Source organism: Cervus elaphus, chromosome 28 (genome assembly GCF_910594005.1).
Source record: "Cervus elaphus chromosome 28, mCerEla1.1, whole genome shotgun sequence".
Lineage (NCBI taxonomy): Eukaryota > Metazoa > Chordata > Mammalia > Artiodactyla > Cervidae > Cervus > Cervus elaphus.
Window position 1 is genome coordinate 34,255,342 of NC_057842.1, and position 7,917 is coordinate 34,263,258.

Genomic DNA, 7,917 nt, shown 5'->3' on the forward strand with positions numbered 1-7,917 from the left:
CCTGCCACACCCCTGCTGACTTTCACTTTGCTGGACTCCACCTGAAATGGCCCTCCCTGTCTGTATTCTACTCTTCTTGGGAAAATGTCTACTCACCTTTAAGTCTCAGTTTACATGTTTGTGACCTGTCTGCCTCTCTCTTCCCCCAATTTGTTCTTGCTCCTTGTGAGTCTCCAAAGGACTTTATGCAAACTCCTATTCACATGCATCACACTCTTGGGTCATTATTTTTTATTCATTCATTCCACAGACATCTGTTAAGCTCCCAGAGTGTTTCAGACACTATCCCAGGTTCCTAGGGATTCAGCAGAGAACAAGTTAGACTTGCTTCTTGCTTGAAGAGAGCAGGAGGCTAGAAAGGGGGCAAATATGCAAAAAATATATATAAGATTTTAAAAGGAAGTTGCCATGGCTTATTAATGAATAAAAATACAAGACAATGTGGCATCTGGCATGTATTTGTTTTCAATCTGGTTACATCCTTCCATCCTGCACTGGAAGGCACTCAGAGAACATATGGTAAAGGTTGAACAAAGTGTTAAGGGCTTCCCTGGTGGCGCTAGTGGTAAGGAACCCACCTGCCAGTGCAGGAGACATAAGAGACAGGGGTTCAATCCCTGGGTCGGGAAGATCCCCTGGAGGAGGGCTAGCAACCCACTCCAATATTCTTGCCTGGAGAATCCCGTGGACAGAGGAGCCTGGAGAGCCACAGTCCAAAGGGTAGCAAAGAGTCAGACACAACTGAAGTAACTTAGCACATAGAAAGTATTATGAAGGAAAAGTCTCAAACTTTTGTTGAAAAAATAAAAACAAAATTTTCATCTTAAGTTTGCCTGCAACAGAACACAGCCTCTGCTAGGCCCTACTAACTCAGAGTGGTACTTCTATCTGCAAGATTGAATGCAGATTCTATTTTTAGTGGGTAACCTCATGTTTACCTTAACTGTGAGATACCTAATTATAAGCTGTCATTAGAAAATTTTCATCACTGTACCTGCAACAGAAAACTCACCAAAGATAGGACAGTTTTCTCATCTCTTAGCATGTTCAAAATACATGAGTTGTCTCAGGGAAAACCCACAGGAGCCCGAGCTGTATTTCTCCATTTTAATTGATTCTGGACTACACACTGCTGGTAAGATCAACAGACACACCAGATACTCTCTCACCGTTAGGATTAGGCTTGCTTGTTTATTTTGTTTTGGAGGGGATGGGGGTTTTTTGTTTGAGCCATCATAGTTAAAGGCTGCTCACGCATCTGAGACTGGCTTCTTCTGGTCAGTGAAGCACATGGGAGACACTGCCAGTGATGGAAAGGAGGAAGAATTCCTCTGTAGCTACTGCAGCCTTTTTGTAATCCTCTCTAGAAATAGGATCAAGGATTTTAGGAGTCAAGCAAATCCCTTAATAATTACATTGTTATATTCTTCCTAATAAGTTCATCTTCCTTTTCCCAAGCTGGCCTTTCTTCAGTGATAATAACAGGTGACAAAAATGACTCGTTAGAATTTTCGCTCTCATCAACCTTATCTTCTTGTCTTTGTTTCTGGTGGAAGTGCTAATATAAATGAGCAAATAACCAAGAGGGAGAATAGCAAAGGATCTCAGAGAGATTAATCAGTCCCTGAAAATCTGAAAGCAACTTTTGTCGTTATTATCAGTCAATATACAGAATTTCTTTTAAATACTAGATAAATGCATATAATACATCAAAAACATGATTAAAAGGTAAATAATTATAATGAATTTTCACAAGATCTTGGATTTATTTTTCTGTTGTAAAAACAGTATAGAGTAGATTTAGTTCTCTTTCTGTCTCCTCATACAATGATGAGTGCATTAAGGAGAAGTTTCAAAATTTCCACATTGTGTATCTGGGCTTTTAACCTCTCCCAAAGATCAGATAAAGACTGCCAAACCAAAAAGCATTCTTGGCTCGTGTACACAGCTCATTCTTTAAACAGGAGATTCAGCACGTCCGAGCAAGAGCAAAGACTTCTCCAGAGTCTTTATCTATTGATTAACTGTAGAAGCTATTCTGTTTAAAATGAGTCTTGAATACGCTGTAAAAAATGTTTTATTCTATTTTGGAGTAAAAGGTGTGAAGGGAAAAATGAGACATACATACTCCTCCCTTTCCCTACAAATATATGCTGTATTACATTTTTGCCCATGATATTTTTATAAAAAGTTTGAAGCAAGAAAAAAAAATCCATTTGGCAATGAGATTGTATTTTACCTCGTGAGATGAAAATCCAAGACCAAGTATCAATTACTGCTCCACTCTACAGAGGTTACTTGTTGGCCCCTCAGTACTTTTTAGGAGCTTCCCTGAGACCTTTGGTGAAACTGCTGATATGCCCCACATCTCAAAGGAAGTTGGTAAAACCTTCTTTTTTCTGTGATTCTTATGGTTACAATACCAAGATCCCTAGATTCTCAGAAGCAGGCATCACACTGTGAAGAGATTTGTTTAAAGTGAGAAATCCTCCAGTTTCTTCTATGGTCATTATCTTTGCAATTATTACAAGTGGAGTCAGCCAGGGAACCAGAAACCACTCAGTCTCAAAAAGAAGAAATTTAACACACAAAGCATGTGTTACATTGCTGACAGAAGAGCTGAGACATCAAACAGTGGATGGTGAATTCTGATGGCAGTTCAGAAATTAGCAACGGCAATATGCCACTCTCTGGGCAGGAGGAGGAAAGACAAGGTGACGGTGATGCTACAAGAGAGAAGAAAAGACCAGAGCATGAGCTAGATCGACAATGGAGGACTCAGCAGAAGCTGAGACCACAGTGGGCAGGAATAGTCCAGGAGAAGCTAGAATCAAGAAGGTGATACAGCAATGGCTAGGCAGCACTAGAAGAACAATGAATAGGAAACATACCCTGGCTTCTTCCTTCCTTCTACCTCGCGGTCTTTTACCAATGCTTCCCATTGGTCAAGACGACCAAGACTCCCAGGAAAACAGAACAAGAGTCTGAGAACTCTAGTTCCCTGAGATGCAGAGTTAACCTTAAGAAGCTCAAGGAATAGATATGAGAGGAAACAGGTAAATGTCACCAAGTTAGCTACAGTTAGACTCACTATTTGGAACCTCCGCTTAGCTTGAGAGAGATCCTCATTGAAAAAAATAGATCTTAGGACTATCAACTGCTCAGTTCAGTTCAGTCACTCAGTTGTGTCCGACTCTGTGACCCCATGAATCACAGCACGCCAGGCCTCCCTGTCCATCACCAACTCCCGGAGCTTACTCAAACTCATGTCCATTGAGTCGGTGATGCCATCCAGCCATCTCATCCCCTGTTGTCCCCTTCTCCTCCTGCCCCCAATCCCTCCCAGCATCAGGGTCTTTTCCAATGAGTCAGCTCTTCGCATGAGGTGGCCAAAGTATTGAAGTTTCAGCTTCAGCATCAGTCCTTACAATGAACACCCAGGACTGATCTCCTTTAGGATGGACTGGTTGGATCTCCTTGCAGTCCAAGGGACTCTCAAGAGTCTTCTCCAACACCACAGTTCAAAAGCATCAATTCTTCGGTGCTCAGCTTTCTTCACAGTCCAACTCTCACATCCATACATGACCACTGGAAAAACTATAGCCTTGACCAGGTGAACCTTTGTTGGCAAAGTAATGTCTCTGCTTTTTAATATGCTGTCTAGGTTAGTCATAACTTTCCTTCCAAGAGTAAGCTTCTTTTAATTTCATGGCTGCAATCACCATTTGCAGTGATTTTGGAGCCCCCAAAAATAAAGTCTCACACTGTTTCCACTGTCTCCCCATCTATTTCCCATGAAGTGATGGGACCAGATGCCATGATCTTAGTTTTCTGAATGTTGAGCTTTAAGCCAACTTTTTCACGCTCTTTCACTTTCATAACCAACTGCTAGAAACTAATAGATTGAGAGCCTTGACTGCAACGATCCATGAGTCTTCCCTGAGCTGCAGAGCAAAAATACTGAAAGTATTTTTGAGCCTTCATATCTCAGTGATGAACTTGCTGGTGAGAAGTCACGTTTGCCCATCCATGATAGATCCCAAAAAGTTTAGCGTGTGCTTTCAGCCAAAGAAAAGGCTTCAGAGAAGGAAATGTGTGATATTCCATATTTCCAGGAAATAGTCACCTGTTCTCAGAGAATAGAGGGACAGATGAACCTGAAATAAAACCTGAAAAAAGCATGGCCATCAAAATGATCGTTTCAGATGTCAGTGATTAAACTTTGGCTACCCTGCTTTAGATCACATTGATCTTAACTCCAGATTTTCACATGACTAATAGTAGCACTTTTCTAAGCCTTTATCTGCCAACCCATATACATCAGCTTAGTTTTATATCCTACTTAGTGGAACATAAAAATGATGAAAGCTAAATGATCTTCCAAGAGAGAGAACTTAGATTTTTTTTCAAAACAATGACTCTATTAGTTTAATAATACTTAGCATCACAGAATCCTGTGATTTAAAAAAAAAAAAATTATTTAGAGACATTTTGGAGTATTTTTCTCTGCATTCTTGGCTGGGTTTAGATGTAAATGCCTACTTTGCTAAGTCCAGTTCAAATGTTACCTGTGAACTTCTCTGACCCCGTCTTCCTCCTTTTTGATGTATTAGCATCTTGGATAAGCCTAAATGGGTGTACTTAGCACATTATACTGCAGTTATTTGTGCCAGTCTATGTCTCTCTATTAGTGATTTAAACCAAAACAATCTATCAAAAGCAATTAAGGCCAGTCTGCATTATAATTTGGTCAAAAAATAATATCCTCAGTCACTGTTGCCAAGTTTGATCATTTTGTTGTAGAACAGTGTTTTGGTTTTTGGGGGGGTTCTTTGGTCTTTTTTTTTTTCTCCAGAATTGGGAGTGGAGTTTTTCTCATTTTGCTAAATTATTTTCTCTCTTAGTTGCTACTGTGTATTATTTATAAAAGTTGAAACAACCAAAATACCGATTTAGGAAATTGGGTAAGACAAGTATCTAGTACTAGGCGACAAATTGAAACAACTTTGAAGTCCAAAATTGATTGCTAGAAAACAATATTTAAGGTATGTTTTCCTTCGGGGCTTTGAGAAGTTACGAGGTCATAAAGGTGGAGCCCCTCATGACCTCTTATAAGGGCAAGTGTCCTCATAAGAAGAGATCCCAAGCCTCAGAGAGTTTTCTCATCTCTCTTACCAATGAAAGACACAGCGGTAAGGTCATCTGTGAACCAGGAGGAGGGCCTTCATGAGACATTGAATCTTCAGAATCTTGAACAACCCAGAACTGTGAGAAACGAATGTCCATGGTATTCTATTATAGCAGCCCCAGTGGACTAACTGTAAATATAATTTTGGTTTTCTTCCTTCTAAATTCAATCCATATCTACAGGAGGCACCCACTCTTTCATGTATTCAACAAATATGTATATTGAGATGTCTTTCTTTAACAAAGAGTTTTCATGAGTCCATTAGTTCAAATATGATTCTACTGAACTGAGATGCTATTTTTCAAAATAGGAAATATTGTTTCTCTCCCTACTCTGTGTATTTCTCCAACTCCCAGCTCCCCCCATTCAGTATCCCTCCTCCCCAAATGTTGAGCAAAAGTCTCACTCCCCATAAAACATATGCTGGAATAAAGTTATCCTTCTCATAAGTTATTTTCCTCCCTACTGTAAGAATTTCATTGAGACAGCACTCCTGAGGGCTCTCCACATCAGAGCTGTATATTACTGCTAAAGGCAAGGAGCAGGAAAAAAAAAAAAAAAGAATTAGCAAGCTCATAAATTGTTCTTGAGTGGTTTATCTACTTCCAGAATCACATAGGAGAGTATGGTTACAACAGGCATTCTTTTTAACAGACCCTGTCAAAGTGTGAACTGGTGTTATTTCCAGTGTATAATGAAGAAGATGTGAAATCTAATTTGGTATATTAATGAACACTAATGGTCTGTAATCAGTCTATAACAAGAAATCAGCGAAACAAGCAATTGATCGATTAAGTGTAATTAATAAGATTTCTAATTCAGGTCAGAATTTAATTGCTTTTGTCAGGACCTGTATTGGACCTAGAGTAAGGTGCAGGCCCATCAGAGTACTATGGAGAAGTGGTTTTTTTCACAGAATGAAAAGGACTTCATATACAGTACACACCCCAAAAGTACCTGTCCCACAAAGACTGGTGAGCAGGTGTGTCATGACTTTTTAAATAATTGATTAGAGTGGAATAAAAATAAAGAGGCAGTCTGGATTATAAGAATGAAAGGTCATATGTTAGAGCAGTTTCCATAAAAGATACTCTCTGCTGCAATATGCAGCTAAAGTTTTAGTACTGAATTTTAAATGGCCAATTCAAATAATAATAACAATAATATAAACATTCTCAATTTGGCTTTTTATGATATATCTTTTCATATATTATTTCATTTATTCATTCTAATAGAGAAAATGTCATATATATATATATATGTTGTTGTTCAGTCACTAAGTCATGTCCAACTCTTTGTGACCTCACAGACTGCAACACACCAGGCTTCCCTGTCTTTCACTATCTCCCAGAGTTTGTTCAAACTCGTGTCCTTTGAGTTGATAATGCCATCCAACCATCTCATACCCTGTCTTCTCCTTCTTCTATTGCCTTCAGTCTTTCCCAGCTTCAGGGTCTTTTCCAATGAGTTGGCTCTTTGCATCAGGTGGCCAAGGTATTGGAGCTTCAGCTTCAGCATCAGTGCTTCCAATGAATATTCAAGGTTAATTTCCTTTAGAATTAACTGGTTTGATTTCCTTGCTATCCAAGAGACTCTCAAGTGTCTTCATGTATATATATATTTAGTATGTGTACATGTTTCAATGTAAACATCAAATTTTAGCACATTTCTAGAGAGCACTCCAAAGAACATAAGCACAAGAGATTTCTGGCATGATGTCAGATGAGCAATTGTTGGCCTAGGAGTCTGTGAATGGGGCCTGTGAGTGTATAGGATTCCCTGTTATCTGAAAAACCTTCTGTAAGCTGAAACGGTGTAAGCAAAGAATCAATTACCTTAGGAGGCATCTTGCTAATGGATATACAAACTGAGCTAAAGCCCAGATGCTCACAGACACAGTTCAAAGCTATGGTGCCTGGATGCTGAGATGCTGAGCATGGTTCCCAGGGAAGGAGCTTGGGGGTGACATTGCTGCTGCTCAAGGTGTGAGCTGCCTCTGTAACAGCTCACTGCAAGACACGTGCTGAATGCTATTTTCACTTTCTGTCTTTTTTGTAAAATCAGAAATCCTCCTTGGATTTCTTCTGGTTAGTGACAACAAGAACTGATGTAAGTCTTCGTTAAAGTGGCCTAAAGTGAACTTTAAAAAACCAGGGTATACCTCTATATGCATTTTTCAGAAATGAGAATCTAAAACTTTAACCAGATTCCCAAAGTCGGAGAAAGAGAGTCTGTGACCTAAAAAAGACTAGAAACCACTGTTGTAGATAGATGCTACAGTTAACAAGTTAAAAACAAGTAGCTCAGTTAACCTAGGCGCTCTCAAGAGTAGGTTCATTGCACTATTTGGAGCTGGAGAATTCTGCTAAAATTGTTCAGTTTTCTTCTGTGATCCCAGTTAACATATGGTGAAGAAGTTGAGTCTCTTTTTTATTCATGTGGGAGCTTTTGTGAGAATAGCAAGGAAGAGATGCTCATATGAAGAAGGGTATTGCTACTATGTCAACACCCCGTGTGCTTTCTGCTAGACCAGGCGGTCTGGGGCCAGGGGCAAACTGCATCCAGGTGAGCTACACACTTTAGGAAGCCAAGCAGATTTTCCCAGGTCACCAGGATGCTATTTTTAAAAATTGTTTTATTTACTTGTTAGGTCATCAAAAAGTGACAGTCTCAATCCGAAGATGTACTCTATTACAAAGTAACACGTGAACAGAAAATGTATATCCACT